The 17369-nt window shown below is 43.1% G+C and overlaps 1 long non-coding RNA gene across 1 annotated transcript in view; it reads left to right on the forward strand.

The window, feature by feature from the left end:
- Positions 1 to 1580: 1580 nt before the first annotated feature.
- The window catches only part of LOC142821382 (uncharacterized), a 55720-nt gene continuing 39931 nt past the window's right edge, over positions 1581 to 17369 (forward strand). The window contains exon 1 of the long non-coding RNA XR_012898158.1: positions 1581 to 2354. This is a non-coding gene — a long non-coding RNA (uncharacterized LOC142821382). The remainder of the gene's footprint in view (positions 2355 to 17369) is intronic.

Genomic DNA, 17369 nt, shown 5'->3' on the forward strand with positions numbered 1-17369 from the left:
TGTTACTTTGTATAACTTATGTCATGCCTCATTTTATTTGTAATCTTTCTTATACACTCACGTTAATATTAATAATATATATATATATATATATATATATATATATATATATATATATATATATATATATATCATAGCCTAATAATGCTATTACATAGCTGAAAAAATATAGAACGTTTGAGTGGAGAGGCATAATCCTTAGATAGGAGCTTGTGGTTCTAGCTGGGGGCTGAAAATCATGGTGTCTCGGTTATATTTCCAGCTGGACTACTGGCTTGCAGTCAGGTTTTCCGCAAATTTCTGTCTTGGTTTCCCCATCTCTATACAGAGTTGTGATAGCTCCGAGTCTCTGCTTTTGTGTTACACTTTGCTATCTCACCACTCTAAAAACAGAATCCTGTCCCCTGTCTGCGAGTACTAGTGTGTGTACAGGCAACACACACACACTCACACACATGCACGTGATCTGTAGATGTTTTTATAATGCTAGACTTGGCTCTGTTATGAGGAAAACTTAGAATCAGGAGAGTTTGGCAAATACGACCTGGCTCTGTCTCAGCCAAAACTTGCTATAACTCTTCTCCTTCCAAATTCTGTTGCTCTATGCTCCCTGCCTCTGGCTGATAGAGATGGCATATCTTCCCTGAAGGGGAGCTGCTAAATAGTAGGAATTTGGAAGAGCTATATTTCATTAGAGTAGATCAATTTGCTGTCAGACCACCATCAGCTATTCTGCTATTAAGATAGATGGAGCATTTCCACAGTCAGAAAAATGCAAAAATAAAATCAAAGTAAAATATATGTTCTCTAGTGTGTGTGCTCAGAGCCCAGCTGCTGACAACAGAATACTTTCCCAGGCAACCAGACCATATGGGGTCAGCTGCTCCAGCCATATATGCTCCACATGGTAGTGCTCATTCCAGCAAAGAGCCACAAAGCCTGCCAGCCACAGCAGAGGAGTAAGGGTACTTTCAAAGTGCCCTTAACTGATGCAGAGCTAAGGTCCCCTGTTCGACACACATCCTCCACCTGACAGTCTGACCAACTCTAAATCACAGGCTTGGGGCTATGGGTAGTTCACAGCCTGCCACACTGGCCAACTTTCCATCTACTGTCAGCCTGCATAGTATTTCTTGTCTGGACTTAGCTAACATTAGTTAGAGAACAGTCAGGAAGTCCCACATGAGGAAAAGTGACAGGGGGATCCATAATAATAGCCCATGTTCAGGACACTCTGGCTGGAGTGTTCCGTAGATGTCATTAGGCTGAAGAATAGTCGGTAGGAAGGGTTCTAAGCACATGAAAATGCACTGCCAAGTCAGCACAGTGTGAAAGCCGGTAACATTTTTCCTTTCCCATCTGGGTTCTGAAACTTGTTTTGCTCATTTTCAATTTTTCCAGCTCTTTTGCTGAGTTTTCAACAACTGGCCAGCTGGCTATAGAAAGAGTTCAGGCTGCTTTTCAAATCAGCATGGTGACATGCTAGTGTAGAGGCAGGGTTTGGATCCTGCTAGAGTGAGCGCTGGAGGGTGTGTCAGCCTTTCCATTGTAAAAAGCCTTGTAGTTGAAGCTTTATAAGTCATGCTGTGGAAAATATCCTTTAAGGCTGCAATTCTTCCTTAATATTAAATTTTGAATGCAATTAACCTGAAAACCTTAGCGTAATCACATTTTTTAGCAATCGAATTTATCTCCTAGAGTCCCCTTCCCTCCTTACTACCCACTCCACAACTCCTATGGTCTTTCAGCCTGTCTCACGCACCTAGGCTTTGCCTAAGTTAGCCATCTCCATAGCAGCAATTCTTCACCTTTGCAGCTCCACCGGCATTACTGGAGGAAGCTGTCTTGTCTGCAAGACTCAGGCTTTTTTATTTCTGTGTCAGCTGATACATGTTTGTTAGTGGAGTTTAGTTTAGTTTAGTTTTTCTGTTTTTTGTTAAGCAGGCTTGTGGTTCTAGCCTGAGGTTTGGAAATTTCACCAAAGTGTCCTGGCAAAGTGAAAGAAACCTTTGCCTCTGTGGAAGTGTGACGGGGCGAGGCAGCCCCGCACTGAACCTACAGGGCTCAGCCAGGGTTACCTGGCTGCAGAGGCCCCTCCCCCACAGCCCTACCGAGCATGCCCGGGCTGCAGCAGGGCTATAAAAGCCTGGGCCAGGATTCAGTCTGGGAGGACAGCTGAAGGAGAAGGATGGGAGAAGGGAGCTCTCCCTTGGCGGTTACCAGGGTCTCCGGGAGAGGCTGGAAGGAAGGCGGAAGCGAATTGGTGCAACCCGGAGACTGCCTGCCGAGGGGACACCGGCCTGGAGATCGCAGCCAGCGGGGCAAGGCCAGGGGAAGGAAGCCTGGGGATCCAGGTAGGAAGTGGCCCAGGGCAGGAGCAGGAGCCGCCTCTCCTGGCCTGAGAACCTTGGCGTGTTGCGGCTGGATGGCCCCGCCGAGGGAGTGACCTGGTACCTGGTCGCTCACAGGACCCTGGGCAGGGACCCAGTGGAGTAGGGTGGGCCCGGGTCCCCCTACCTGGGGTGTGTCCCCGCTACAACGATAGACTGCTTTGTGGACTCGGCCTGGCTTAAAGGGCCAGTTGGAAACTGTTTTGTGGACTCAGGCCTGGGGGCTTTAGCTCGGCTTAAAGGGCCAGCTATAAACTGTTTTGGGGACTCAGGCCAGAGGGCCTTTGGCCTGGCTTAAAGGACCAGGGATAGACTGTATCACAAGGGTGTCGGGGACCCAAGCGGGAGGGGCCCACCACAGGAAGAGATAGGGAAAGAAAGGCCTGGAGGTGTCCCCACTGAGATTTCAAGGTAAATAGGACTTGGACTAAGTCCCTTCTTACCACAGAAAGGCTATGTCTACACTGGCGGCTTCTTGTGCAAGAACATCTTGCACAAGGGTTCTTGTGTAAGAAGTCTTGCGCAAGAAAACGTCCACACTGCCATGTGCACACTGTGCTTTTGCGTAAGAGCTCTCATGGCAGTGTGGACACTCTCTTGTGCAAGAAAGCTCTAATGGCCATTTTAGCCATAGGGCTTTCTTGCGCAAAAAATCCCTGCCAAGCGTCCACACTGCCCTTTTGCGCAAGGGCTCCTGCACAAGAGCTTACACATGATAAAAAAAGAGCATAACTCTTGCGCAAGGAGCCCTCTCTTACCACGCCATACTGTAAATTTCCTTGTGCAAGAGCGGGCGGGCAGTGTGGACGCTCTGCAGATTCTTGCGCAAGAACGGCCGTACTTGCGCAAGAAGCCGCGAGTGTAGACATAGCCTTATTGTAGACAGAGGAACCATCTGATGGCTGAGGCCCAGATTTGTAAAGGTATTTAGATGTTGCAGCACTCAACATGGCAACACCTAACTGATGTAGGAGCCTAAATGAAATTAAAGGGATTTGGGCACTTAGGAGCCAAGCTGCCACAGACATTCACTTTCACGCTGTACCCCACTCCTTGTCCTCCTTCATTCCTTCTCTGCATCCCAGAGCTGGAATGTCATGAATCAGGTGAAGCCCCAGTGCGGTTCATGCAGCCCATTCACTGTTCGTGGTTGTCCAACACTGCCATAATCCCAGGATACAAAGCCCCTCTGCTACTCAAGTCTGAAACCTACCAACTTAATTCTCATGTGAATGGCTCCCCCAAATTTCCAGTGACACAAGCGACTTCTGAGGGCAGCTGCCCATGGACTTGCCTTGAAGAGCTCGTCCCTTGCATCACCCTTAGAGTTCTGGTTCTCTACCCTGCCAACATTTTCTTGTACTTTTTTCCCTGCCTCTTTTGGATTGTTGACAAGTTCAGGGAGCCCAATAACAGGATGCTTAGCGGGAGGAAAGCGAAGTTAAGACTTTTATAAATTAATGGGAAAAATCAGCAGAGGTCCTAGGAGAACTAGCTACGTCTGTTTTCCGCAGAGTTCTCTGCATTGGGGCTGCCATCGGATCTGGTGCTAAAGGCCTGATTTTCAGAGGAGATGAGTTGAAGTCAGTAGATGCTGAGGATACAGTACCTCTGAGAATTGTGGCTATACCATCGCCTGCTAAGATTTTCTCAGGATGGCTCAGCTGGGTCCTGATTCTGCCACCGCACCCTCTGCTCAGAATTCCCATTGCTTTCAGTAGGAGTTTGGTTTACAGAAGACTAGCAAGATCTGGCCTTTGATCTCAGAGGCTACATCTAGATGACAGAGTTTTATCAGAAAAAGGTACGCACATTGCAATTTGCGTACCTTTTTCTGATAGTTTTTTCAGAAGAGGCTTTTCCAAAATTTGACCCATCTACACTAGGCCAAATTTCGGAAAAACCTCCTCTTTCGGAAGAGCCCTTCTTCCTTATGAAATGAGAAAGGGCTTCCAAAAGAGTGCATCTGCTCTTCCGAAAAAAATGTCGGAACAGCAGACGCATTCCCTGGATGCGGCAGAGTTTTTCCAGGATACCTCTGGTATTCTGGAAAAACTCTATAGTCTAGATGTAGCCTGAGCTATTTTTTCAGATTAGTGGGAAGAAATGGCTCATTCTTCACTTTCTGAAGGAATCTGTGATGATCAGCATCAAGGCTCAGATGACATTGTAACAGTCTTTTCACAAAGCCAAAGCAAAACTGCTTTGTATTTTCATGGGTGATTCAACTGTTGAGCAGTTAAGACCACGCTGTGATGGAGTATGTCTTGCTGTGAGCTGACAGGTATTTATACAATATGTTCCAGTTAAGACTGGCCACATAAAACTAATCCCTGGTTTAATTTTCTCCCAATGATTTAGAAATTCTTTCTGTTTATTGTGTTGTCTTTCACACACATTCTTTGCCCTTATACAGCCCTTTCCATCTCATGCTTTCAGAATGCTCCATAGATGTTAAATAAAACTCACAATAGCCTGGGAGTTAGGGTAAAATTATTACCTCTCTTTTATAGACTGGTAAACCGATCCCTAGAAAAATTAAGGGACCTCACCAGGGCTTCGTAGCCATTCAAATGCAGAGCCAGGAATGGAAGTTAGGAGCCTTAACTCTCAATTCCTTGTACTAACCACTATAGAGAACACGTGTCCCTGTCAATACTCATCAGGCCCGCCGCGCAGGAGTGGGGGGGAAAGGGGGCAAAGGGAGCAGTTGCCTCAAGGCCTCTGATTCAAAAGGACCCGGGGCTCCTGGTCACTGCTGCTCTGTGTGGCATGCTCTGTGCAGCACTAAGGGCAGGCTGTGGGGGAGGGCACAGCATAGTGCATGCTGTGTTGAGGGCTGTCCCCACCCCTTCCACCTGAGGCCCTGCCCCTTCTGCCCAAGGCCCCGGTCCTTCAGGGAGCATGGAGCCACTCCCCCACTCCCACCTGGTCCAGGAGCCTAGCAAGTCTGTCAGCCCCCCCCATCCTCATCCATCTTCTCTCTTAATCTTCCTCTCTCACTAGGCTCATGGTTTCCTTTTGGCTCCACTCATCCACTGCCTTAACTAGCAACCAGAGCTAAGGGGACCACTGTGACTCTGCAACCTTTTGCTCTGATCTCCCCCATGTGGGAAGCTTCAGCATTAGGCCCTCACTTAGGCTACTAGAACAAATATTGAAGTATCAGGTTAACGAAGGTGAAGAAACAGTTCCAGATAAGAACACCTGTGTGAGTGTAACTGTTGTGTACCTGACCCCAGGAGGCAATAAAAGACCAAGGTAAAGGCCAAACAGAGCTAGGGAAATACGTCCCTAGAGTTGTAAGACAAAAAGTCTAAAACACTTAGCCCTGATCTAGACTGGAGAGTTATTTCAAAATAACCCCCCTTATATCAAAATAATAAGCAGAACGTCCACACTACCAAGCCCGTTATTTCGAAATAATGGGCTGGTTATTTTGAAATCTGTAGTCCTGCTCTCCTTGGAGAATAAACTTGTTTTGAAATACTTATTTCAGGAGTTATTTCAAATTTAGTTATTTTGAAATAATTTCCTAATGTAGATGTGCCCTAAGGACCTGTGGGAGGGTCATTAGGTTTACATGCTCATGTTGTAAACTAAAATGTTATTGCTTCCAAGTTGTTTTAAGGACTTTGTTCTTCCTAGTCATAGTAGCTACTGCCTATACAGAAAGGGGTGGGTCCACATTTAGTATGAATAGACCTAGCTCAGTTGTCTTCAGTGGTTATACACTGGTTTACATTTGCTGAGGATCAAGCCCATTTGTTTGTTTTTCCAAGATAATTTGATTAAATGAAAAAAAAAATTTCTTTTAAATGTTTCTCCCCTTTTGTTCTGTCTCCTCCTTTTTCAGTGGCAGCATGGAAAAAGGACAAAGGGGGGGACAACAAATTGTTGGTGAAAAAAAATCATGAAACAGTTAGGAAATAAAGGGTTGTCCCTTAATTTTTTCAGAATGAACACAACAGATAAGTAGCTATTCAAGCTCTAGCATGCTGCCCATTCATTCTGCTGTAACTGACACATGGGATGCTCTACTGGGTCTAAAAGGGTATTTCGTTCTTCGGGCCTATTCAGTTCTGCTCCCCTCTGCTGAGACTATCAAATAAGGTGACATTTGTGTGGTGATATTTTTTGTGATGCGGACCTGTGTTCCTTTAGGATTTGAACCAAGCTCACCAACTCAGTTTAACATATAAACTGTCCTTGCTGAGTTGTTCTGAATGACTGCCATAGTGTTTCAGAGAAGTTATGTGTCTTCACAACTGTTATTGAGGATGGAATCTAAAAGTGGGGATGGATTTAGGGAGAACCTCAGTTTGCAGCACTCATTTTAGTCACTTGAAAAGTTTAGGCATTCCCCCTTTGTTTATTCTTTTGCACTTTATGCAACCAGTCTTTTTTTTTCTTATTCACTTAATCTAATTTTGAGGGAGAAATGTTGCACCTTCATATAATGTCTCCCACCATTTTGCATCCACAATGAATTACAAGTATCTATATATCTACACTGAGTCCCTTTACAGCATGACAGCAAATTAAATGATGCAAATATATTAAAATGTAATGAAAATGGATGTCTCTGCTTTTGTAGCAAAGTGGCTGAGGAGAAAGTTCTTATTTTTACATAATTATCAACAGCAAAGGAGCCCTCAACATGCTTGCTTTTTTTTTTTTCTTTTATAAATGAGGTTAAATACATTACACAATGTAATAAGCTTATAACAGCTGGGAAATTATCTCTGGGGCAAAGGTCTTTTCTCATTCCTAGTTGTTAAAGTTTAACTGGGGACATAATTGTTATCTTTGAAAACAACAAGGAGTCCTGTGGCAACTTCAGAGACCAACAAATATATTAGATCATGAACTTTCGTGGGTAAAACACTCTTCATCAGATGAGTTGGAGTGGAAATTATGATTATGACCTATAAAGCCCTAAGCAGGTTGCAACAGGGGTATTTGAAGGACCATCTCCTCCCATATGAACCTGCTCAGGGATTGCAGAGGCTCTGCTCCATGTTCCTCCACTCATTGAGATAAGGCTGACATCTACGTGGAGCAGGGCCTTCTCAGCCTTTGCTCCAAAGCTATGGAATTCCCTTCCCTGGGACATTCGCCTGGTGCCAACACTGGCATTGCTTCAGCGCCAGGCTAAAGCCACCCTTTTTACCCACGCTTTTATTGGAGTGTGTGTGTGTGTCCCCTTCCTTTTGAAATGTCTTAGCATGTTTTATGCCCTCCTCCCCCTTGGTGTCTTGTATTTTACTTTATATATAGATATAGAGTGTTTTTAAAATTTTGTAAGCCACCTTGACTATTTTAAATGGAGGGGTGAGGTAAAATATTTTTAAATAAAATAAATAAATGACAGGATCCAGGGTACATATAACAGCAAAAGCAGTTACCTGTCAATTGTAGGAACAGTGTTAATGAAGCTAATTAAGCCAGGCTAGATGTGTCCCATTCATAGCATTTGATCCGGACATACCAAAGGTGGGGGAAATTGCCTTTGTAATGCGTTAACCAGTTAATGTCTTTATTGAAGCCCAAGTTGATAGTATCAAACTTGTACATGAAGACATACTACACATGAAGGGAGATTTTGTGACTTGTAAGACTTGCAGAGTAAGAATGGTATTTGCAAGCCGCAAAGCAAATAACAATCCACTGCACATTATTACAAAAAAGGGAGAAATCTTGATAGTGGTATATGAGATGATTCACTCTCCATGCTGTGGAGGGTCAAGTTCTAAGACTGTGGGTTGGAAGCAGGTTTCTGATGCATTTGATTAATCCCATGTCATTTTAGGATTCTGTAAAATGTCATCACTAAAAACAACATAAAAATTAGCCCCCTGATTGCAAAAACAGACTTTGCAATATGAACTGATGCAATGCAGTCTTCCTACGACAACAATCACCCTAAAAGAGTGGGTGACTGTGCCCCATTTGTTTCAGTACTACATTAGCTCTGAAGGCTAATGGTAACGATACAAACATCAACAATAACTGTTTAACTAGTGAGCATTTTAATAGAAACATCCAGCTAATTTGCTTAGCTCCGTGACACCATCTTTTCTGTCCCAAACCCTCAAGCCAGGATCCTTACAGGTATACATACTATTTAAGCATCTAACTTTGAAGTTAGACAGCTAAAAAACTTTGAGAATGTGAGCTTCAATGCCTGCATCTTCCTTCTGACTCAATCCCCATCTAAAAGATTGAGCGGGGGAGATAAATAAACTACTGCTGGGCTTCCCCACTCTGTTCAGAAGAAGAAGAAAAATAACATTTTTAAAATGTCATTATCTGTCCTTGAGTCACAGATTGGATTTGAATGTTTATGGATTAATGTCCTGACAGATAAAGCACAAGAGGGGGGATTAGTTGGTGTCTTGTGTGAGACACCAGCTCACACTAGGAAACATGCTGACTGAGTCCTTCCTATCTATAATGTGTAAGGGGGAGGGAGAGAACAATGTGATCACAGGGGATTTCAATTTGAGTGACAAATTTGAACCTGAGAGATTGCATGCTGCCAGTGCTGCAACATCCTTGACATTTCTAAATATTATAGATGACAATTTCCTAATTTAGTGTTGTAACCAACACCACTAAATTCTTTATTAGATCTTGTCATGACAAATAGAGAGGAACTGAAAAATTAATGCTACATTAGGCATGAGTGATCATGACTTGATCACATTTATAAAGTGCAAACAGAATAAAATCCAGACCAGTAATATATATTCTTGGTGCTTTAAAAGGACCAGTTTCACAAAACAGCAATTATGAGCCAAGTCAGCTGAGAGGAAGAATTTAATCAGAAAAATGTGAATCATAATTAGAAACAACAACACCTTACTAGGTGCCCCAAAATCCACAATCCCATCTCTGAGAAAAAAGGCTATTCTGGTTTAAAAACCAACTTGCTTTAAAAAGAAAGAGAAAGCAGCTATTAAAAAATAGTATATAATAAATGGAAGAAAGCAGAAGTTGAGAGTAATGAATATAAAGCAGAAGTTAGGCATTATAGAACATTGACAAGGGAAGCAAAGAAACATTAGGAGAAATATATGGCCGGCTGAGCTAAGAAGAAACCTGACAATGGTATTGGTCCATTGCTAATTGGAAATGGCAGAAGTATCAATGATGCAGAAGAGTTCAATAAATATTTCTGTTCTGTTTTTTGGGGGGGCAGGGGAACAGAAGATATAGTTGCATTATATTTATATGGTGATGATGATAATGCTCTTTCCATGCCATTTTAGTATAACTAGTGGCTTTTAAATAATAGCTACTAAATTTGAACTTTTTAAACTCAGCAGCTTCTTGCACCCAAGAGCTTTAAAACAGCTGGCTGAGAAGCTTGCTGGACCATTAATGTTGATTTTCAGTACATATTAGAATACTGGGGAAGTTCCAAAAGACTGGAAAAAATCTAATGTTATGCCAAATGTTAAAGGGGGTAAATGGGAATGACCCATGTAATTTCTGGCTTGTCAACCAGATATCACTTTCAGGCAAGAGCATGAAGCAGCTGATATGGGAGTCAAATTAATGAAGAAGTAAAGGAGGATAATTTAATTAATGCAAATCAACATTGGCTTACAATAAATCATTCCTGTCAAACCAACTTTATACCCTTTTTGATGAGATTACAAATTTGGTTGATAACAATAATAGCGCTGTGCTAATGTACTTGGACTTCTGTAAGGCATTTGAGTTGATGCTGCATAACACTTTCATTTAAAAATATTATAATACTATCAAATTAACATGGTGAATAATAATATCCATTAACATGGATTAGAAGCTGACTAACTCTTATTATAACTGTAAAGGGAAATTGTCACTGAGTGGCTGAGTTTTCAAAGGGATCCACAGGGATATCGGTTCTTGCCACTATACTATTTAACATTTTAAATGATAAATTTTAAATATACATTTAAATATAAATGATCTGGAAGAAAACACAAAATCATCACAGAAAGTTTGTGTTTGTCACAAAAATGTGGGTAATGGTAAATAATGAAGATGATAGACTGACACAAAGCAATCTGGTTGTATCTAGTTTGCTAAACAATCCAAACAGTATGCATTTTAATACTGCAAAATGTAAACACATACATATAGGAACAAGGGATGTAGGCCATACTTATAGGATGGGGGACTCTATCCTGAGAAGTAGGGACTCTGAAAAATATTTGGGAGTTGTGGTTAATCAGCTGAACATGAATTCTCAGTGACTCTGTGGCCAAAAGAGCTACTGTAATCCTGGGATGCATGAACAGGGGAATCTCTAGAAGTGGAGTGGTTATTTTACCTGTGGATTTTGCACTGGTGTGGCCACTGCTGGAATACTATGTGCTGGTGCCCACCATTCAAAAAGGATGTTGATAAATTGGAGAGGGTTCAGAGAAGAGCCACGAGAATGGTTAAAAGATTAGAAAAATGCCTTATAATGATGCAAGATGCTAGATCTATTTAGCTTAGCAAAGAGTAAGTTAAGATCTGGTCATCTGTCATCTGCAGCTAGTCTCTGGAGATTTGATCACAATCTGGAAATATCTATGTGGAACTCAAATATTTAATAATGGGCTCCTCAATCTAGTAGAGAAAGATACAGCACAATTCAATGGCTGGAAGTTGAAGTGAAACAAATGCAGCCTGGAGCTCAGGCATGCATTTTTGACAATGAGGTTAATTAACCACTGGCACAATTTATTGCACGTTGTGATGATTTCCTCATCACTGGCCATCAAAATTGGCTGTTTTATTAAACGCTATTATCTGTGCATTATTTTGTGCCTGTGTTATACAAGAGATCAGAGTGGATTATCACAATCGTCCCTTCTGGCCATGTAATCTATGAAACACTGAAATCTGCTGCTACTGCTGGTGAGTAGCAGCTGTCTCTGGATTGCCTCCCTTTTAAAAGCTCTACCTGGAAGTGCTCTGAGAGAGAAGTAAAATATTTATTATGGTAGTGCCACTAGTGTGTCTTGGCAGCTCTTTGTGGAACATTTTTCTTTGGAGTCTGCACTGAGGTGAAATTGGGGAGGAGTACTCTTCCTAGGCCCCTGCAGGGTGTAATCCTTGGCTATGTCTACACTCGCAGCTTCTTGTGTCAGCAGTATGCAAATGAGGCTAAGCGTGGAATATTGCCGAGTCTCATTTGCATAACTAATGAACTGCCATTTTTGCAGAAGAGGCTCTTGCACCAGAAGGAGCTGTCTACACTGCCCCTTCTTGCGCAAGAAAAACCCTTTTGCGTAATGCCATTATTCCTGAAAAGAATTGGTGTAACGGCATTGCACAGGAGGGTTTTTCTTGCGCAAGAAGGGACAGTGTAGACAGCTCCTTCCGGCGCAAGAGCCTCTTCTGCAAAAATGGCAGTTCATTAGGTATGCAAATGAGGCTTGGCGATATTCCACATTTAGCCTCATTTGCATACTTCTGACACAAGAAACTGCAAGTGTAGACATAGCCCTTGTGGGCCTAAAGGGCCAGAAGCTTCTTGCACCCTCTCACTTGAGCATCCACTCAGAGCCCACTGTATAAAAACTATGTAAAGGACACATTCTACCCTCAATCCTTATACAAAGCTGCCTCTGACATCAGTGAGTTCTGGTGTGTGGGGGAGTCAGAGTTTATGCTAAACTTGTAGCCATGGTACCAACCCCCTCTTCAAAATGTAACATGGACCTCCCATAGAATATGCCTGATGCCCCTTCCTGTAACTTGTCACCCTGAGGGTACTAACGCCCTTCAGAATGAAACCAGGTTCTCTCAGTCCTAGCTACACTCTGGGGATTCTAGAATAATCAGTTTACAGTAGGGTGACCTGTTGGGCAAGATCAAAAGAGCCTATGGCCTCTAGATGTAGATGGTGGAGACCTGCTATCCACAGTTGTGCCCTAGGAAAGAGATGTATGAGTGAGTGCCCCAAGATGCTCTGTTGCTTGCAGTAATGCAGCAACAGGATATTGGATTTGTGAAGTGTGACTGTGTATTCAGGTGGAAGTTTGTGCAGCCATATATATACCTCCTCGTTCACAGACTTAATTGAGTTCCTGGTAGATGGGGAGTGAAAGGAAATTGGTGTCCGTCACTGAGCATTGCATCTTAAACGTAGCAACTAAGAGTAAAAGTAAGGAACATATTGTACCTAATTAAGGAACAGACACTAACAGAAAGGCACCAATCCAGAAAACAAGGAACAGTTGGTCACGCTAACTCTTGGCTAAATGCTATTTTGATGTCACAATTTATAGCATCTGAGACATACTCTTGGCTGGTAAAATTACATCCAAACTCTTTGCCTTTAACAACTCATTCTCCAAGTCTAGTAGTGTTAGATGTGTCAATTAGCATGGAACAGAAGCAAAAAGAAAACAAGTAGCTGGCAAATTTGCTTGTTCCCTCTGCCAATGCTGCTTGCTACCAAAGGATTCCAATTAAATATTCAGTGTTTACAAAGAACAGATACTTAACCCTGAGGGTATGTCTACACTACAAAGTTAGTTCGAACTAATGGACGTTAGTTCGAACTAACTTTCATAGGCGCTACACTAGTGCTCCGTTAGTTCGAATTAAATTCAAACTAACGGAGCGCTTAGTTCGAACTAGGTAATCCTCATTCCACGAGGATTAAGCCTAGTTCTAATTTACTAGTTCGAATTAAGGGCTGTGTAGACCCTTAATTCGAACTAGTGGGAGGCTAGCCCTCCCCAGTTTTCCCTGGTGGCCACTCTGGCCAACACCAGGGAAACTCTATGCCCCCCTCCCGGCCCTGGACCCCTTAAAGGGGCACGGGCTGGCTACGGTGCCCATGCCAGGTGCAAGCCTGCCAGCACCCAGCCAGCAGACCCTGCACCTGGCACGGATCGAGCCACCCACCCGATGCCCACCCACCCGATGCCCCCCTCTTCCCGGGACCAGGCTGGCGGCTCCTGGGAGCTTGCCCGGGACCACGAGAGGCGGGCACCCGCCTGGGCTAGTGCAGACATCGTGGACCTCGTCCACGAACTCCGCACTAGGCACAGGAAAGTGGCCGGATTGGGCAGGAGAGCTGCCAGCCTGGCCACCCAGGAGCAGGTGTGCATGAAAATCAAGGGGGTCCACTGAGACCCCCGACCCTGAGCTTACAATGGCCGTCCTGGGTCAGACCAAAGGTCCATCTAGCCTAGTAGCCTGTCTGCTGACGGCAGCCAACCCTAGGGACCCTGGAGGGGATGGACCGAAGACAGTGACCAAGCCATTTGTCTCGTGCCATCCCTCTCCAGCCTTCCACAAACTTCGGGCAGGGACACCTCTCCTACCCCTTGGCTAATACCACTCCATGGACCCAACCTCCATGAATTGATCTTACTTCTCTTTAAACTCTGTTCTAGTTGTAGCCTTCACAGCCTCCTGCAGCAAGGAGTTCCGCAGGTTAACTATTTGCTTTGTCAAGAACAACTTTCTCTTACTAGTTTCAAGCCTGCTACCCATTCCTTTCCTTTGGTGTCCTCTAGTCCTTCTTTATGGGAACTAATGAAGAACTTTTCTGTATGCACCCTCTCCACCCAACTCCTGCTTTTAGAGACCTCTATCCTGTCCCCACTCCGTCTCCTCTTGTCTAAGCTGAAAAGTCCCAGTCTCTTTAGCCTCTCTTCATATGGGACCTGTTCCCAACCCCTGATCATTTTACTTGCCCTCCCCTCTCCCAGCCTCTCTCTTCCCCTCTCCCACCTCCTTTTCCCAGTCTCCCCCAGTTTTGTTCAATAAAGACAAATTCCATTTTTGAACACAATTGTCCTTTATTTTGTACATCAATAAGAAGGGGGGCTAGGGAGGGGTAAGTGGAAGGAGGTGAGGGAGGAATGGGGCACGAGCCCCCGATGGGGAGGACTGGGCTGGCTCTGCGGGCTTTTGGGGTGGAAGCTCTCCTGCAGCCCCCCGATTGCCCCCTCTCCCCAGATGGCAGCCTGCGGCAAGTGCAGCCGGTCTGATGGCCGAGTGCTGTGATGTGTCCAGTGTGGGTACTCCGGGCACTCCAAGCCAGGACTGCTTTGCAAGCGGGGCACCCCTGAGAACTGTCTGTCCGGGGTGGGGGTCGGGACCCTTTAAGCGCAGCCCTGGGCTAGCCTGAGACAGCATCTCCACGCTCTAAGTCCTCTTCTGATGCCCTGCTGGCTCTGCTTCCGGCCATCCTTAAGCCTGGTTCAGAGTCCACTTAATGTGGACATTGTAGTTCGAATTAGCAAAACGCTAATTCGAACTAGTTTTTTAGTCTAGATCCATTAGTTTGAATTAGCTTAGTTCAAATTAACTAATTCGAACTAAATTAGTTCAAATTAACGTTGTAGTGTAGACGTACCCTGAGAGAAATATATGCTGTTTTTGGCAATGTGATGATGATCAGGTGTATTTTTCTATTTTATCTTCAGAGCTGGTAAGGACCTTTTCGGTTCTCTCTCTTTATATATTCTTACTGGGGTAGACCTCATCCATTCCCAAAGTAAGTTGCAATACTGAGACAAATCTGAACACCTCTCCTCTTCCTAATTTTTTGTCTTGTCAAGGTTCTTTTAGTCTCTGTTATACAACACCAGAGGATCCTTTTTTACCAAATGGCATGAACAAATGCATTCAATTTTATATAAAGGCATACCTATTATCAAGCAAAATATAGGCCCTATGATTACTTTTATATCTGTTACTCACTGTTTAAAATGTCATGGAAAATGATATTTAGGTATCTTACTTCTCATGAATAGAAAGGGCTAATAGCTTGCAAAGGACCTATACTTATATAATAAGTCCAGTGCATTAACCAGGTCATTGTATTATCATCTAACAAAGGACATTGAAATCCCTATTGGATATCATCTCTATCCAGTTACTGTCTACATCCAATTCCCTTACTCCACCACTACTGTATTCAGCAATTATCAGTGAACAGCAACAGAAGGAAGCAGTACAAAACTTTCATACTCCCTGATTCAAAATATCTTGGGTTGTGGGATTTTAAATTTTTGCCACAAAATAGGGATTACCTTCATGGGACTGGATTATGTTTACAATATAGAGATTTTGCAGGCATTGACAATCACAAAAGCTATTTCTCACCTCATACTCCTCTGCCAAGAATATTTTCTCCTAGATAATGCATGTCATCAGTCATTAGAATTCACTGTTAGTGGTTTTCCAGTCACGGCTCCCCCTCAAAACCATGAAACATTTATTACTATCATAACTACTGCATATGGGCCTGGTTTTTAAATCCTTGGATCCAAGCTTGATATCTCTATTGGTTCTGGGATAAATCCCAAACCAGATGAGGCCTATTTTCTGAATCCAGCTCAGATTCAGATTAAGATGGCGATGTAGAAACCATTTCATATTTAGCTAGAAGCCACATCATATAACAGAAGCCATTTAAGTTTCTTGCTTCTGCACGTACACTAGAAAGTTAACTGACCTTCACCAATGTGAGAGAGGCCAGGAGGATGGGCTGTTGGAATGTGTTAATGAACTAGTTTGAGCTGAAGCTCAAACTCCCTAAAAAACCTGTTTCTTTCTGTGCTGATATTAATTTCTCTTTGAAGTTTGTTTTGATGGAATGCCCTGGCATCAGGCTTGTTTGGTTAAGGGTATAAAATACTAGGATTGATTGTATTAGCAAGCCTTACTGGGCCCGGCTCTGTTGGGACCACGTTTGGCTCACTTGGCTTTACTGATCAATAAAGCTGTTTGTTTAGCCGCCTAAAACTGAGTGAAGCCTTTGCTTCGACAGTGACAATTTCATTAAAATGGCTGATCGTAGGAAATTTAATCTTGAACTCAAATGTCACAAGCCCAAACCTCAAACTTGAGTCTAAAATTATTATAGATCAAAACACTGTCTCTTTGGCCTACCTCTAAGATGAACTCTCCTTTAGTATTTACCTACATAAACATATATAATAGTAGTATTTCACTAGAGGCCTATTATTTTGGAATATAATTTGCCTTGCCCAGGAACAACTGATCTTCAGCTAAAAGGCCAGAGGCTCTGAAGATAAAAGCAAATATTATTATCTTTGAATGTATAAATGGATTTGTCTTGGATACCAAGTGAAAATTCTAATAGACTTCATTAGAACCTCTTAGTAGATCTTTTGGTGTCTACATGTCTCTGTACCTTTCTAGTGAATAAACAGCATTATTATATGCATTTATAGTAACATCTAAGGGCTCAATGAGGATTGGAGATGTGGGGGACAGAGAGGGGGGAAATGGGGTGTTTTATTAGGCACTGTAAAAACATATTGAAAAACAGCATCCCTTCCCCATCCCCCCCCCAAAAAGCTCACAGCTTCACTACCTATGGCATACAAATTAGCTCAACAAGCAATAGGAGGAGCAAGAGGACAAGAGCTGTCCTAAAAGATTATGTGGTTTCCTGACTAGGCAAGAATTTTGATGATGATGAATTGATAAATTTGTTTTTCTCAATCCATTCTTGATACAAATTATGCCTGTTTACATTGATGTGGAGAGAAGGGGCTGTGTGGTCTTTATGTGGTGATTTATGTGGTGAAGGAAAGAAGTTTCAGAGGGGTAGCCATGTTAGTCTGTAATTGAAAAAACTTTAAAAAAAACAGTGAATAGTCCTGCAGCATTTTACAGAGATTAACAAACAACAAGGATGGTATCATAAGCTTTCGTGGGCACAACCCACTTCTTCAGATGAATCTCCTTCAGATGAAGGAGAGAAGTGATGGTAATTATGGGAGTTGATCCTTTAAGGAACCCTAGACTACGAGACCTATTGCATTGCTCCAGAACTTAGTTGCGAATTGGAAACGACTGACATTTTTTCAGGCTGAATTTCCATTAGGGTCTGTCTCACTATTTGGCAATGAATGTCACAGCATGTTCCATCTCCAGCAGTTGGAGGAGTGGTTGCCTGCCTAATATCGCAGTCTGAAGTACTGACCAGATTAA

The sequence above is a fragment of the Pelodiscus sinensis genome, chromosome 1 (genome assembly GCF_049634645.1).
Source record: "Pelodiscus sinensis isolate JC-2024 chromosome 1, ASM4963464v1, whole genome shotgun sequence".
Taxonomy (NCBI): Eukaryota; Metazoa; Chordata; order Testudines; family Trionychidae; genus Pelodiscus; species Pelodiscus sinensis.